Here is an 18,128-nt window from a genome sequence, read left to right as displayed (position 1 = left end):
TTTAAGGTTGTATAAATGCTGAGCATGAAAAAAAATGACTTTTTATTCAGAAACTGTCATGGGGCTTGAGCCAATCATGCGTCTTTCTGTTGCTATTTTTCTTCCAAAGGAAAGGGGGCAGTTGAACCAGAGAACCTTTTGGTTCAATGTTTCACAAGCTATGTGGAAGCTGGAAGAGTACCAGCCTTTTTACTTTAAATACCAAGCCAACTTCTAAAGAATCATTATCCTGTAGACTACACTTTACTACAAAGGAATAAATTTCCAAACCAACAAATATATGATTGGAATTTTTAAAAAATGCAAAAATATAAAAATTTTAAACAATTGAAACTTATTTCTAAAAATACAATTTGTGAATCAAATAAAAGATCCTAAGTAACCTAAATATGTTGCCAGCATTCCAGGACGTGACTGGAATGTAGCTTAGGAGTCCATTTTAGCTATACTTACTGGTGCATGCTTGTTATATCAGCACTTGGGGACTACATAGAGAGGCTTTCTTAAACTCAGTTAGATGCTGGGTGTTTACAACTAAAGACCAAAGGAAACTGGTGTTTAGCAATCTAACATTAAACTCACTGAGTCACACGAGAACAGCAGGGGAGTTTTGCTGCTGTTTCTCTTGTTTTGTTTTTATGAGACAAGGTCTCATTAAGTGGCTCAGAATAGCCCAGAACTTGCTATATAGACCAAGCTCTCCTCAAATATGCAGGAACCTTCCTGCCTCTGCCTCTAGAGTACTGAAATTACAGGTACCCACTACTGAGTCTGTTGGGGAAATTTTTAAGTAGAAAGAAATCACAAAGATAAGGGAAGAAATTATTGGAAAGGAAACACTAACTGAAACCCCAAGGTCCAAATCAGGAACAGGAGAGAGAGCACAAGCAAGGAACTCAGGACTGCGAGAAGTGCACCCACACACTGAGACAATGGGGATGATCTATCGGGAACTCACCAAGGCCAGCTGGACTGGGTCTGAAAAAGCATGGGATAAATCCAGACTCGCTGAACATAGCAGACAATGAGGACTACTGAGAACTCAAGAACAATGGCAATGGGTTTTTGATCCTACTGCACGTACTGGCTTTGTGGGAGCCTAGGCAGTTTGGATGCTCACCTTACTAGACATGGATGGAGGTGGGTGGTCCTTGGACTTCCCACAGGGCAAGGAACCCTGATTGCTCTTTGGGCTGATGAGGGAGGAGGACGTGATTGGGGGAGGGGGAGAAATGGGAGGAGGTGGCGGGGAGGAGGCAGAAATCTTTAATAAATAAATAAATAATAATAAAAAAAGAAAATAAAGTCATTCTAAAAACACAATAAACTAAAATGGTTCATCAAACAAAAGAATGAAGGATAAATCCAGTAAGACAAGACTGAAACAGGAGAAACAATGTCTAGGGAAAGCAGACGTGCCCATCCATCACAGTCCACTAGCTGGTCACCAGGAAATGCTCCACACAACCCCCATTGGACCCTGTAATCTACAAGGTTTATTGAACCCCAAACGGAACCATCCACAGCAGCACCAGTGGCCCCTGGGGGCACAGGTACCACCTGCACCGACTGGAGGACAAGATGGATAGAATACTGTACAAGAGTCCATTCAACAACATAAAGAGCAATATGGCACCATTTGTGGTCCTACATCAACAAAAGCTGAACAGCCCAGCACGGGTGACGCAGAGGTAAACGACCATAAAAATTACTTTATGAAGATGATAGAGAACCTTAGAGAGGAAATAAAAAAAAATCCTTTAAAGAAATTGGGAAAAAACAAACAAAAAATTGGAAGAACTCAATATCCCTTAAAGAAAGTCAAGCAAACGCAATCAAACAGGTAAAGGAAACAGTTCAAGACTTGAAAACTGAAACGGAGGCAATAATGAAAACACAAACTGAGGGAATTCTGGAAATGGAAAGTCTAGGTAAATGAACAGGAACTACAGCTGCAATCATGGCCAACAGAAGGCAAGAGATGGAAGACAGAATCTCTGACATGAGGATAGAGGAAATAGATTCATCAGTCAAAAAAACATTAAAGCCAACAAGGTCTTAACACAAAATGATCAGGAAATTTGAGACACCATGAAAAGACCAAACCAAAAAATTATAGAGGCAGAAGAAAAAGAATACCAGTTCAATGGCACAGAAAATATATTTAAAAAAAAATCATAGTAGAAAATTTTGCCACCCTAAAGAAGTAAATGCCTATAAAGATACAAGAAGATTACGGAACACAAAACAGACTGAACCAAAAAAAAAAAGTTCCCTCACCAAATAATAATCAAAGCACTAAGCATACAGAATAAAGAAAGAATATTAAGAGCTGCAGAGGAAAAAGGTCAAGTAACATATAAAGGCAGACTCATTATAGCACCTGACTTCTCAATGGAGACTCTGAAAGCCAGAAGGTCCTGGATAGATGTTATGCAGACAGTAAGAGACCACAGATGACAGCACAGACTACTCTAGCCAGCAAAACTTTCACTCAGCATAGACAAAAAAAAAGCAAGATATTCTATGACAAAACCATATTTAAACAATGCCTATCCACAAATCCAGCCCTATAGAAAGCATTAGAATGAAACTGCAACCCAAGGAAGTTAGCTGTACCCACAAAAGCACAGGCAATAGACAATATCACATCATAAAATCCCAGAAAAAGGAAACAAAAATACACTACCACCAAAATATAACAGGAATTAACAACAACTGGTCATTAATATCTTTTAATATTAGTAGACTCAATTTGCCTATAAAAAGACACAGGTTAACAGAATGGATATAAGAACAGGATCCATCCTTCTGCTGTATATAAGAAACTCACCTAAACTTCAAAGAGAGACATTAATTCAGAGTAAACCATTGGGAAAAGACTTTCCAATCAAATGGACCTAAGAAGTAAGCTGGTGTAGTTATCCTAATATCTAACAAAATAGACTTCAAACTAAAATTAATCAAAACAAATAGAGAAGGATATCTCATATTCATCACAGGAAAAAATCCATCAAGATGAAGCCTCAATTCTGAACATTTATGCCCCAAATACAAGAGCGCCCACATATGTAAAAGGAACATTACTAAAGCTTAAATCACACATCAAACCCTACACACTAATAGTGGGAGACTTAAACACCCCACTCTCACCAAGGGACAGGTTTGCTAAACAGAAACTTAAGAGAGAAATAAGGTAACTAATGGATGCTATGACTCAAATGGGCTTTACAAACATCTATAGAACATTCCACCCAAACACAAAAACATATACCTTCTTCTCAGTACCTCATGGAACTTTCTCTAAAATTGACCAAAGCAAATCTCAACAGATACAAAAAAAACTGTAATAAATCTCTGTATCTTATCAGATCACCATGGCTTAAAGTTAGAATTCAACAACAACACAAATTACAGAAAGCCTACAAATTCATGAAAACTGAATAATACTCAAATGAATCACCACTGGGTCAAGAAAGAAATTAAAGACTTCCTAGAATTCAACAAAAATAAAAGGACAACAGACCCAAACTTATGGGAACTATGACAGCAGTATTAAGAGAAAAGTTCATAGCACTAAGTGCCTACATGAAGAAGCTGAAGAAATCTCACGCTAGTGACTTAGCAGTACACCAGAAAGCTCTATAACAATAATATAAGAAATAAACTCACCCAGGAGTAGATGCAAGGAAATAATCAAATTAATAACTAAAATCAATAAAATAAGAACAAAGAGAACAATACCAAAAAAAAATCAACAAAACAAAGAGTTAGTTCTTCGAGGAAATCAACAAGATAAACAAATACTTACCCAAATTAACCAAAAGGCAGAGAGAGAATATCCAAATAAATAAAATCAGAAACGAAAAGGGGAACAAAACAACAGAAATGTAAGAAATCCAGAGAATCATCAGGTCATAGTTCAAAAACCTGTACTCCACAAAATTGAAAAATTTAAAAGAAATGAATAATTTTCTTTTTTTTAATATTTATTTATTATGTATACAATATTCTGTCTGTGCATATGCCTGCAGGCCAGAAGAGGGCACCAGACCCCATTACAGATGGCTGTGAGCCACCATGTGGTTGCTGGGAATTGAACTCAGGACCTTTCGAAGAGCAGCCAATGCTCTTAACCTCTGAGCCATCTCTCCAGCCCAAGAAATGAACAATTTTCTGTATGGGTTCCACATACCAACATTAAATAAAGACCAGATGAACAATTTAAATTGATCTATAACCTGTAAGGAAATACAAGCAGTCATTAAAATCTCACAACTAAAAACAGCCCAGGACCAGATGGTTTCAGTGCAGAATTCTACCCGAATTTCAAAGGAGAGCTAATACCAATACTCCTCAAATTGTTCCACGCAATAGAAACAGAGGGAACGTTGCCAAACTCTTTTTATGAGGCCACAGTTGCCTTGATACCCAAACCACAAAAAGGTGCAACAAAGAAAAAGAATTACAGACCAATCTCCCTCATGAACATTAATGCAAAAATACTCAATAAAATACTGGCAAACTGAATCCAAGAACATATCAAAAAATTATCCATCATGATCAAGTAGGTTTCATCCCAGAAATGCAGGGATAGTTTACATACAAAAATCTGTCAATGTAATCCACCATTTAAACAAACTGGAAAAAAGACACATAATCATCTCATTAGATGCTGAAAAAGCCTTTGACAGAATTCAACACCTTTTCACGATAAAGGTCTTGGAGAGATCAGGGATTAAAGGAAACTACCTAAACATAATAAAGGGAATTTACAGCAATCCAACAGCCAATATGAAATTAAATGGAGAGAAACTCAAAACAACTCCACTAAAATCAAGAACAAGAGAAGGCTGTCCAATCTCCCCATATCTATTCAATATAGAACTCGAAATTCTAGCTAGAGCAATAAGACAACAACGGAGATGAAGGGGAATACAAATTAGAAGGAAGAACTCAAACTTTCAGAATTTGCAGATGATACATAAGTTACCCCAAAAATTCTATCAGGAAACTGCTACATCTGATAAACACCTTCAGTAATATGGCGGGATACAAGATTAACTAATAAAATCAGTAGTCCTCCTATATACAAATGACAAATGGGATGGAGAAAGAAATTAGAGAAATATCAAACTTTACAATAGCCACAAAAAATATAAAATATCTTGGGGTAACTCTAACCAAACAAGTGAAAAACCTGTATGACAAGAACTTTAAGTCTTTAAAAAAGAAACTGAAGAAGATTTCAGAAAATGGAAAGAACTTCCATATTCTTGGATAGGTAGGTTCAACATAATAAAAATGGCAATCTTACAAAAAGCAATCCACAGATTCAATGTTATCCCCATCAATATCTCAACACAATTCTTCTCAGACCATGAAAGGACAATATTCAACTTCATGTGGAAAAATGAAACCCAGGATAGCCAAAATAATCCCGTACAATAAAACAGCTTCTGGAGGTATCACCATCCCTGACTTTAAGGTCAGCTATAGATCTATAGCAATAGAAACATTCGGTATTGGCATAAAAGCTGTTATGTGGACCAACGGTATCAAATCGAAGACCATGATATTTATTAATCCACACACCTATGAACACCTGATTTTTGACAAATAAGCCAAAACTGTGTAATGGGAAAAAAAAAGAAAGCACTTTCAACAAATGGTGCTAACATTATTGGATGCAGAAGAATTCAAATAGATCAATATCTATCACCACGCACAAAACTCAAATCCAAGTGGATCAAAGACTTCAACATAAATCTAATTACACTGAACCTGATAGAGGACAAAATGGGAAATAGCCTCAAATGCATGGTTCCAGGAGACCACTTCCTAAATATAACACCATTATCACAGACACTGAGAGCAACAATCAATAAATGTGACCTCCTAAAACTGAAAAGCTTCTGTAAGGCAAAGGACATGATAAATAAGACAAAATGACAGCCTACAGAATGGGAAAAGATCTTCACCAACCCCACATTTGAGAAAGGGCTGATCTCTAAAATACATAATGAACTAAAAAACCTAGACATCAAAAATATCAAATAAGCCAATTTTAAAAATGGGATACAAGTCTAAACAAAGAATTTTCAACAGAAGAATCTCAAATGGCCAAAAGACATTTAAGAAATTGCTCAACGTCCTTAGGCATCAAATCAAAACAACTCTGAGATACCATCTTATACCTGTTTGAATAGCTAAGATAAAAAATACTGAGGAAGCTTATGTTGGAGAGGAATAAGGGGAACACTCCTCCATTGCTAGTGGGAGTGCAAACTTATACAGCCAATTTGGAAATCAGTATGGCAAGTTCTCAAAAACTGGAAATCAATCTACCTCAGGACCCAGTGATACCACTCTTGGGCATATATCCAAAGGATGCTCAATCATACCACAAGGATACTTGTTCAACTGTGTTCATAGCAGCATTATTCATAATAGCCAGAACCTGGAAACAACCTAGATGCCCTTCAAACAAAGAATGGATAAGGAAAATGTGGTACAATTACACTATTGTGTTACTCAGCTGTAAAAATTACATCATGGAATTTCCATGCAAATGGGTAGAACTAGAAAAAGTCCTCATGAATGAGATAACCCAGATCCAGAAAGACAAACATGGTATGTACTCACTCATAAGTGGATACCAGATGTAAGGCAAAGGATAAATAACTACAACCCACAGCTCCGGAGAAGCTAGATAACAACGAGGGATGCATGATTGCCCTGGTCAGGAGAAATAGATGAGACCTCCTGGGTAAATTGGTGGGGGGAGGCAGTCAAGGGGAGGGGATGAGGGATGAAAATGAGGGCATGAAATGGTCAGTTGGGGGAGGGATGGGGTGGGAAAACAATGAAAGAGACATCTTGATAGAGGGAGCCACTATGGGGCTAGGCAGAGACCTGGTGCTAAGGAAATTCCCAGGAATCCACAAGGATGACCCCAGCTAAGACTCCTAGCAATAGTGGAGAGGGTGCCTGAACTGGCCTTCCCCTGTAACCAGATTGGTGAATACCCTGTCATCATAGAGCCTTCATCCAGTATCTGATGGAAGCAGATGCAGAGATCCACAGCCAAGCACCAGTCAGAGCTGCAAAAGTCCAGTCAAAGGGGGGGGGAGGGAGGGAGAGGGAGAGGGAGAGGGAGAGGGAGAGGGAGAGAGAGAGAGAGAGAGAGAGAGAGAGAGAGAGAGAGAGAGAGAGAAGAAGGAGGAGGAAGAGGAGGAGGAGGAGGAGGAGGAGGAGGAGGAGGAGGAGGAGGAGGAGGAGGAGGTGGAGGAGGGATTATATGAGCAAGGGAGGTCAAGATCATGATGGGGAAATCTACAGAGTCAGCTGGACCAAACTCATAGGAACTCATGAACTCTAGACCAACAGCTGTGGAGACCGCCCAGGACCGAACTAAGTCCTCTGCATGTGGGCAACAGTTGTGTAGCTTGGTTTGCTTGAGGGGTCCCTGGCAGTGGAACCAGGATCTATCCATGGTGCATGAGCTGGCTTTTTGGAGCCCATTACCTATGGTGGGATGCCTTGCTCAGCCTTGATGCAAGGGGGAGGGGCTTGTCCTGTCTCAATTTAATGTGTTAACTCCCTGTGTTTACCCTTTGGTAGGAGTGGTTGCAGGGTGGACTGGAGGGAGGTGGAGGGAGGGAGTGAGAGGAGGGATAGGGAGGGAAATCTGTGATTGCTATGTAAAATTAACAAAAATAAATAAATACATTTAAGTAACCTAAAAAAAGAGAAAAGTAGACATTAGGAATCACAGATAGATTTGGAGAAGGTTCTGAGAATGAAGTTTAAATGGAAGAACACATCCATTACCTGACAAAGTGCTGGTTCCATCCCACAAGCCTTCCCCCACCTACACCACCCATACACTTCACAACTGTGCACCACACACACACACACAAACCACACACACCACATACACCACACAACATATGCACCACACACACACACAAACCACACAGACCACATACACCGTAAAACATATGCCAACACATACATACACACACACAGAATGAAAATAAACATAATAAAAGCCAAATATGTTAACTCTCACATAGATATCTTTTTAAAATATCCGATATAATTTTATTTGTGTGAAATATCTTAAAATTATAGAAATTTTATCACAAGTTAATTGGTTATACTTTATAGGTTGAATTTAAAATAGACTAACAAATGTCTATAGTATCTGAGCATGAGCCAGCCTTGGGAAAGAAAGTGAACTTACAAGGGTAAGCAAATGGTGCACTAACTGATCCTGTTCACATTCATCACACAGGAAAAATAATGTATCCCCCAGTCCTGTCAAAATGGACTTTCCATCCACACTGTTGGAGGTCACGAGAAACAGCCACGCTTCCAGCACATGAGCAAGTTTAGTCCTTATTTTATCATCCGTGGACACAAACTAGTATGTGTTCTAGGCATGCGTGCTATGCCAAAGACTTGCTGTAAGCAAAGCCAAGATTCCTGGCTGACCTGCTGCCTGTGTCGTAAGCATACACAGACCCTGGCAGCAAGCATGGGCAAACCCACGACAGAGGCGGCCTCACTCTGGAGCTCTGCATTAACTAACAGTGCTCCTCCCACGGCCCAAGTTCTGTTTACCTCTGTGCATCGTCTTGTATATCAGAAGAGGAGAATGAAGCGCACAGGCGGCAGTAAATCCACACCCCACATACTAACTGGTACAAGGAGAAGCAGTCCACCTAGCCGTGACAATATCGGCAGCGCAGGGGCTTTTCCGCTTGCAATCTACAGATCGGCCTTGAGGCCTCATCTGTGAACACTACCGAAGACATTTTAAAACTTTTACTTAGTGAGAAAGGTAGCGTGTGACCTCAAAACAGACCTTATTTAAAGGACTGTGATGTGGTAAACCTCGGATCCGTCAAGCCAGCACTCAGCATTCCAGCGTCAGCTGCAGCCACGCTATAAAGACGGCTGGGAGAGGAGTAACAGATGTGTGGATCCATATGCACCCCCGCTCCGGTCCACCCGCTCCAGTCTCGCTGTCCACCCGCTCCAATCTCGCTGTCCTCGCTGTCCACCCGCTCCAGTCTCGCTGTCCTCGCTGTCCACTCCCTCCAGTCTCGCTGTCCACCCGCTCCAATCTCGCTGTCCTCGCTGTCCACCCGCTCCAATCTCGCTGTCCTCGCTGTCCACTCCCTCCAGTCTCGCTGTCCACCCGCTCCAGTCTCGCTGTCCACCCGCTCCAGTCTCGCTGTCCTCGCTGTCCACCCGCTCCAGTCTCGCTGTCCTCGCTGTCCACTCCCTCCAGTCTCGCTGTCCACCCGCTCCAGTCTCGCTGTCCACCCGCTCCAGTCTCGCTGTCCTCGCTGTCCACCCGCTCCAGTCTCGCTGTCCACCCGCTCCAATCTCGCTGTCCTCGCTGTCCACCCGCTCCAGTCTCGCTGTCCTCGCTGTCCACCCGCTCCAGTCTCGCTGTCCACCCGCTCCAATCTCGCTGTCCTCGCTGTCCACCCGCTCCAGTCTCGCTGTCCACCCGCTCCAATCTCGCTGTCCACCCGCTCCAATCTCGCTGTCCACTCCCTCCAGTCTCGCTGTCCTCGCTGTCCACCCGCTCCAGTCTCGCTGTCCTCGCTGTCCACCCGCTCCAGCCTCGCTGTCCACCCGCTGCAGTCTCGCTGTCCACCCGCTCCAGCCTCGCTGTCCACCCGCTCCAGTCTCGCTGTCCACCCGCTCCAGTCTCGCTGTCCACCCGCTCCAGTCTCGCTGTCCACTCCCTCCAGTCTCCCTGTCCTCGCTATCCACCCGCTCCAGTCTCGCTGTCCACCCGCTCCAATCTCGCTGTCCACCCGCTGCAGTCTCGCTGTCCACCCGCTCCAGTCTCGCTGTCCACCCGCTCCAGTCTCGCTGTCCACCCGCTCCAATCTCGCTGTCCACCCGCTCCAGTCTCGCTATCCACTCCCTCCAGTCTCCTGTCTTCGCCATCCACCCGCTTCAGTCTCTCTTTCTGTTCACTTGTTACAAGATCCCACATCAAGGCCTCCGGCCTCGGAACATCCTCATCCTACTGCCAGAAACCGTTCTGTTCCCACTTCACCTGCCAGTTATGCAAACTTCGGAGGTTGCATCGTTTCATGAAGAGGGCCGTGGAACCTAAGAGCAGTTCAGTGGGAGAGGATTTGCATGACAAGCTCAAGGAGGGTCCTGAATTTCATTTTCTGTCCTGAAGAATTAAAATATCTTTCTCGAGCCACCAGCTAGATCAAACCTACCACAAATGCCCTCCCAGCAGCATGAACTTCATTCTAACTTATTAGTTATATAATTTGCAGGAGTTAGGGGTAACTAGATGAACAGTTTCTGTAGCTCCTTAGAGACAGGCGTCACCAGGGCGAGAACTGAGCTTACACATGAACCGCAGCACTTACTCTCTTTGTGTTACTGGATGAGTAAGGATTGCAAACAAATGGTATACCTGAGAAATCGGGCTTCTTTCCACTCTACATGACTTCCCATTGCTAGTTTCTAGTGTTGTAGCCTCTAAAACTCTACCTCTGAGCGTTTGAGAGTTTCCTGTCACAACCACCAACTGTCATTATCTGCATCTAACTCCTTTCTTACGCCATTGATGCAAGACTTCTGTGAAAAATATCAGCTGGACCCCTCAAAGGTTACTGTCTAAAATGTCTATAAACATTCAAACCACTCGATGCCTAGGATCCTGATTCTCTGAACTTTACTATGTGTTTTTATTTTTATAGTAACTAACATTCACTGGAAAGCAAGGACTTTTAATAATGAACAAGAAAATAACTATATCTTGGAACAACACCAAGAGAATAATTGTGCGTGTGTGTGTGCTTGTGTGTTTGTGCATGCCCTCACACATGCGCATTTCAAGCTGCTGAAACAACTTCCTGTTTGATTATAATTACTCTAATAACAGTGCACTCTGATACAAAAAGAAATTGCCAACAGTATATTTGAAAAGGCATTACATAATGAAAAGGCTGGTTTCAGAATTAAAATAGAAAAGGTCTTCTACTGTAATTAGTTCTATGCACAAAACACAATTAGTGTCACTTTGCTTTTTAAATATTTTTCGCTGAAAATGTTTCAAAGATAAGATCTTAATGTTATCTATCTCTAGAGATAAGATCTCGAATGTTGACTAACGGCAGAATTCTTTGGATACTTAGCTGGGCAAACAGAAACGTTACACTAGAAAGAAAATAAGGGGGCTTTCTACTACTCAGCTTACAAGCAAAGCTCGAGGACAGAATTCATGGGGACAGCAGCTGTCACTTTATTTCTCTGTAGCCCCACCACTGAGGCCTGACCTGGATCAGCTGGTGATGAGCCAAGAGATTTTCTTTAAGCTACAGCGTGAAGACGACTCGTAATCTTTATAAAACCACTAAGGAGGTGGTGCATTATCTGTGATGAGAAACCAAGGGCAACCTTCGGCCCAAAAGGAAAGGAAACTTACTTACTCCTCAAAGAACTCTTTTTCCCATAATTCAAAGAGAAGCAAATCATGAAGATTTGATTCCAAGACCTTCCTGAACCACGCTGATTGCAACCATGCTGGTAGAAGAGCATATGTTTGCATAAGTCTGCCAGAGAGGAAATGCATGCCCCATCAAGCTCTCAGAGGAGATGAGCGAGACACAAACTCCTGGTAGTGAACAAAAACACGGTTAGCAGAAGACCTGGAACAGTTCATGCATGCGTGAGGACGGACCAAACATCTTCTCTGTTTGTTTACGAGATTGTGTAGCTCCTTTGTGTGTTGAAAAGAAGGGAGAGGAGAGGAAAGGGGGGATGGACACTTTAATGACTTTGGCAAGGATATAATCAAATCTCTTCGAGTTTTTGGCAAGATGATGATATGTTTCAGCTTCATTACTCTTGCTCATAAAATTTCACATTTTCTCCAGATGCAGATAAACGCATGTGTAGGCACAAGACGGGCATGAGGACAGAGCATGTGCTTGCCATGTGCAAGGCCGAAACATACTTCAGACATAATGGCGTGGAAGCCACTATGTTCCCTGGTAGGGAACAATGCACAATTTAACTTCTGTAGAGAATAAAGAGGGGCTAAAAATAACTGCAAGAACAAATGGTTGAGACTATCGGCACCCTTTAGAGGGACTTGGTCTTCTCTGAAAGAATGGGATTTTTCTATTGGAGTAATTGAGACTCATCTGAACTAATCCCATCCCCACATCACAGCATATTAAACACAACCGCCAAAGAAGGTGTTGCTGAAGAGATGGAGTACAAAGATTCACATTCTAATTCCTCTGCTATTACGATTGTCTCCAGAGAGCCCAGACTGTGCTGGATAAGAACATCCATTCTAGTCCCAGACTTCGTGACCCCAAATTCTTGGGCCAGTAAGTTCAACCCTCTGTGCCTCAGTTTCTGCATATGAAAATTGAGGGTAACAAAGAAAAGATTGCTTAGTAGGTGTGTGAAATGAGTCCCCTGGTGTCCAGGACATAGGAAACAATTGCTCTTGTTACTGCTTCAACTCTGGTCTTTTATCACTCTGCAGCCCAGTTATCAGGTATTAGTATCAGGTCAATATATGTTTTGTTTTGTTTGGGGTTTTGTTGTTGTTGTTTTAAATCAATTCTTCTCTGGGCAGTTGGGCCTACCAATGAATTAAGCTGAGTTTTCATTTTCCTCACGAGAAAGATAGAAACACAGGTTTATTCTCTTCTCTCCTTCCTCTCTCTTCTCTGTCTCTCTTTGTTTCTCTGTCTCCTCTGTTTCTTTCTCTCTCTCTCTCTCTCTCTCTCTCTCTCTCTCTCTCTCTCTCGTGTGTGTTGGTGGGGGTGAGACAGAGTCCTTCTACATGGCCCTGGATGTCCTGGAACTTACTACACAGACCAGGCTGGCCTCAAAATCACAGAGATCCACCTGCATGCGCCACCACACCCAGCTGGAACAGGGATTCTCACTCTCTAGGTTTGTGTGCAGGGCCACCGAGTGCTCAACCCACACCGGCTCAGGTTCGGAGGCTGTGTGTGCAGAGAAGACCTGAAAGAATGAGGGTCAAAGTGAAAAGGTCAAAAGGCAAGCCTGGGTCTGGACCTCCTTTACCTCAGTGACCTCGAGGGACAGAGAGATGGGATTACTGAGATCCATCATGCTTTGCGATCTGAGGTCTGGGGGCAGGGCCGTTCTGCACGGCACCTGCTCCCTAAAGTGACCAGATGTCCACCCATGTCAACATACAGTCTAAAGTCAATATTATGAAGATAGGAACTCTGTAGTAGTAATATCAGCTTTATAAAAAATGTAAGTATTAATTTATAAAATATAAAATGTGGGGAATGTAAAACAAGAACACAATCTTTTTTTTTTCCTCACAAGGTCTTACTATGTAGCCCTGTATGACTTAGAACCCACTTTGTAGACCAGGCTGGCCCCAAATCAGAGATCTACCTGCCTCTGTCATCTGGGTGCTGATATTTATGGCATGTTCCACCACATCCGGCCTAATCATCATACATTTTAAAACCAATGAAAATAGGTGTTTCATTTACAAGAGAAAATATGGTACCAGTAGACGTATTAAGGGTTTGTATTCATTAGAAAAAGCCATTAAGTCTCCCAAGAAATTAACATTAAACAACTGACCTCATACCTACCCATAAAATAAGACTTACTTTGAAGTCTGAATTAGCAGAAAGCCAATTAAAGTAACTCTTTCTATTGGATACCAATATATGGCAATTATGAGCGAATAAAAATCAGTGCCCCAAGATTCTAGTACATTGACATCCAAACTGTTTAGTCCAGCTGTTTACTTTTATGGAAGATTTAAAATACTTATGGACAATACCATTTTGCACTAGCAACAACAAAAACTGAGTTATCCTTCTAACTCAATTCACTAGTTCAAGTGACAGAGTTTTAAAATTGGCATCAGTTCAAACCCAGAAGATGCAAAGGGCAGGGTTTCCAGTACTGGCCCCACCTGCAATTACAAGTGATTTCTAAATAAGAAGATATTGGAACTGAACCCCACTACCACCTATGAAGTTCAATTCAATTATTTATTAAATGGTCATAGGTTAAAGCTTCTTTCCACCTGTCTTTTAGAAAGTCTCGATGTCATTCTTATGTGGTTATCTTGAGGACACACACACACAGAGACACACACAGTCATATATAATGACGGGGTAGCGATACACACCTGCAACCCCAGCACTTGGAAGATGAAGGCAGCCCGAGTCGACATTTAAGACCAGCCTCAAGTACATACTGGGTTCAAGGCCTGCCTGAGCTACATGAGCCTCAGTTTTAAAAACAACAAAGATAAAACTTTTTCTTAGGCGCCAATTGTGGTAGCTCACGCTTGCAATCTCACCAGTTGGGAGCAGAGGAAACTGACTACTAAGAGCATGAGATCAGCTTGGCTACATAGAGTGAGGTTCAGGTTACTACGGGGAAGAACTTGATAGAGAGCAGAGGAGGGAAGACTTGAAGGGAGGAAAGGGGAAAATGGTGCAATTACATTTTAAAATTGACAGTTGAAAAAAAATACTTTAAAAGAAAAAAGATAGGTAGTGGCACACACCTTTAATCCCAGCACTCGAGAGGTAGAGGTAGGCAGATCCCTGAGTTTGAGATTAGCATAGTCTACAGAGTGAGTTCCAGGACAGTCAGGGCTACACAGAGAACCCTGTCTCAAAAAAAAAAAAAACTTTCAAAGGGGAGGGATGTTTAGACGGGGACAGGGATAAAAAAGTATGGCAGAAAGGGTATTGGGGAAGGAATAACAAGAATATTTTTTAAGTCATATACTAGTTTATAAGCTCCCTGAATATATAGGTATCCATATGAGTGATTTCATTGAACTTAACCCACACAGGGGATAGAATGCAGCTCCTGGAAGCCACAGATTACCAAGTAAAAAGCCCAGTGCCAGGTGTGGGCTATCTCCCTTTAAACTGTTGGTCAGAGATGTCCCCCACACTGCCAAAACAATACAGGCTATTGCTACTGTCCTTGGTTGCCCACCAGAACTTGATGATAAGACCCTATTTCCTGATGAGTAGATTTCATAAAACTGGAAGATGCCACGTAGGCTAATGAGCCAAAATGTCTTCAAGAGACTAATCCAGCTGTAAAGCCTGTGAATTACAATAATAATTGGGTGCAACAGGGGCATGGATGTTATTGGGTTAATCAACAACTTTCTGCTTGGCTTAAGGTTTGTTCCACAAAAGGAAATGTGTGCCTGGTTTGTAACTCTTGCCAAGAACCCATAGTTGAGTAGAACACAGATGCCAGGGATAACTTACTATTATTATTGTGCTAAATGGACACAGCATTCAACTGCTGTCTAAATTTTTATTTCTATGTTCATAGACCGGTCGACTGTTCAGTCCTTATCAGATTTCCTCTGTGCAAGAGATTGCTGTTAAAATATAAACTTATAACTGATCAAGTATCCATGAAGTACCCAGCCACAAATGGGCTGTAGTTGGCCTTCTTTTTCTTTCTTCTTCTGAGCCTAAATTCCTCCTCCTACTGACTCTCCCTGCCCAGAACTCCCACCTATATCTCCTCCCTCGCTATTGGCCATTCAGCTTTTTATTAGACCAATCAAGTGTCTTAGGCAGGCAAGGCAAAACAGCAACACATCTTTACATAGTTAAACAAATGCAACTCATCTTTCAATAGTTAAACAAATATTCCCCAATAACGGACCACCAACATCATGTCCCACACCCACACAAAGCTCAGGGACCATTGAAAAAGAGAACACAGAAAGATTGTAAGAGCTATCGGAAGACCAGAATTAAGCAGTGTCTTCTGGATAACAGGACCACTGCATTCATGACCCCACAGCAGCTGAGCTTGTCTGCACTAGACTGCATAAGATCAAGCCAGGTAACATTCCAGCACAGAGGAGGGAGGGGTTCCGGAGCCCCACCCCTAACAGGAGCTATTAACAACTGATAACTTCTAAAGGGAGAATCAGTTTTTTTTTAAAGAGTGTGGCCCCTGGTAGGTTGACCATGCTCTATTAGGTGGTCTCACAACCACTGAGTATGAAATTTGAGAAGGTACATAGAAAAAAAGAGGACACAAAGTTGGGGGTGGGTAAGGAGGTTGAATGGATCTGGAACAGTTAGAAGGGCAAGTAGAGGATGAACGCAACCAAAATACATTGTGTGACCTTCTCAAAGGATGAATAAAATTATTGCAATACTTTTTAAAGCAATGCTAGTAGTTAAAGAATCACAAAGTATAACAGAATTAATTCAGCTGGGACATGGAGGAGCAAACCTAAAATTCTAGCATTAGGAGGCAGGGAGGGGCAGGAGGAAAGATTGTTAAAGGCTAATTTGATCACACAGTAAGCCAGGCTTAAAAAAATAAAATGATAGCATGGTGGAACCTTTAATTCAGTACTAAGGAGGCAAAAGTTATCAGATCTCTAGGCATCTGAGGCCAGTCTTATGAATATGGTGAGTTCTAGGCTAGCCAAGGCTACATGGTGAGACTCTGTCTCAAAAAGCAAAAATGAAATAAAATAATAAAGTAAAATAAAATAAAAATAATAGAATTTAAAGCTAATATACTCACATCTGATAACCAAATGTTCACCTATAACAAAGATGTATAAACAAACACAAATATTTAAATCACTCTAATCTTATTAACTGGCCAACTTTAAATAAGTCATGGCTAAACTGTCTTAGAGAAGGGACTTGAGAAGAAAGTTTTCTAAGTAACCTTATTCTAAAACTGTATTTATCTGTAGTACCTAGTTTTGATTGATGTAAGTGAGATTTGAGGCCAGCTCTCCATCCCCCAACTCTCCACCTCTCCTTGTGGATCAGAAGTGAGCTCTCAGCTACGGCTCCAGAGCCTCGCCTGACTGATGCCTTACTTCCACCACAGGGGCCATGCAATAACACTGAAAGTGTAAGCAAGTCCCCAGTTAAATTCCTTCTTTTGAAAGTTGCCTTACTTGGTGTCTTCTCACAGCAGTAGGAAGGTACCTGAGACACACACCATGCCTGTACCAGTTCTATTCTGGCAAACACAACCTCGGCGAGGCGTGTTAATGTGCAGGTCTTGACTTGTATCTCCCTCCCGAACTTGACTTCTGCCCTGCAATAAAGGTTCTGTTCTCAGAATTCAAGCTTAGTGCTGACAGCCCTTAACCTAAATCTCTCAGAAAGTGAAGCTACAAAAATAATGTAACTACAGAGTCTAACACACGGTAGCTGCAGTTGCCAAATATTCCTGTCATTACATCGGGGAATGTTTGTCATCATTGTTTACACTCTGGTAAAGAATTCTGCTCCAGAGCTGGCAATACAGCTCAGTGGGTAGAGCCCCTCCAAGGACCTAGGATCTTCAGTTGACATTTCCCACCAGCCAGCCTTAAAATGCACATCACTGAATTCCTTTCCCTGCATGGAAGCCTCCCTATCTCCACACAGCCCATGATTTAAGCTTAAGTAACAGCTTCTATAAATAAATTCATTTTTTTTATTCCTTTCTAAAACCATCTCCCCAGCCATATGACTCAGTGACTCTTGAGGTAACTAAGCATTATCCAAGAGTCTCTGGCAAAAGCTACTGTATTTAGAATTCTAGACAAAAATCATGTGTCTCTGAAATATAAGATACAGTTGTAAGTAAGAGACATCTTGAAAGAGGAAGGCTGTTGCTGAGTTATTTAAAAATACAGAATAATTAAATAAAAAATGGCTTAGTAAGTTAGGTGTGGTGGCTTACACACTGCAATTGCAGCACTCAAGAGGATATGTCAGGAAAACTAAGTTCAAGGCCAGCCTGAGCTACATAGTAGAGCCTGAAAGTAAGAGGTGAGAGAAGGGAAAGGAGAAGAAGGGGTAACAAAGGAGGGGAAGGGAGAGAGGTGGGGAGGGAAGGGAAGGGGGGAGGGGATGGTAGGGATGGAGAGAGTAGCCTGGCATACATCATTTGGCGCCAGCGGCTGCTGCTTGCATTGCACCTCCAAGGTAGCTTCTAAAATCAAAGCTACACTAAAAAGCTCCTGACAACGGTGAGGATGGCTCTGCTCTAACACATTCAGCAGAAGTCACTAAACACCAGAGCCCAGTTTTTCTTTCCCA

The 18,128-nt window shown here is 41.9% G+C and overlaps 1 protein-coding gene across 16 annotated transcripts in view; it reads right to left on the bottom strand.

Moving 5' to 3' along the window:
• Adam22 (ADAM metallopeptidase domain 22) overlaps positions 1-18,128 on the bottom strand; it is a 209,830-nt gene that overhangs the window by 88,855 nt on the left and 102,847 nt on the right. The gene's annotated exons all lie outside the window — the stretch shown is intronic.

The sequence above is a fragment of the Microtus pennsylvanicus genome, chromosome 22 (assembly GCF_037038515.1).
Source record: "Microtus pennsylvanicus isolate mMicPen1 chromosome 22, mMicPen1.hap1, whole genome shotgun sequence".
Classification (NCBI taxonomy): domain Eukaryota; kingdom Metazoa; phylum Chordata; class Mammalia; order Rodentia; family Cricetidae; genus Microtus; species Microtus pennsylvanicus.
Note: the sequence above shows the minus strand (reverse complement) of the source record. Positions and strands in the feature narration are given on the sequence as shown.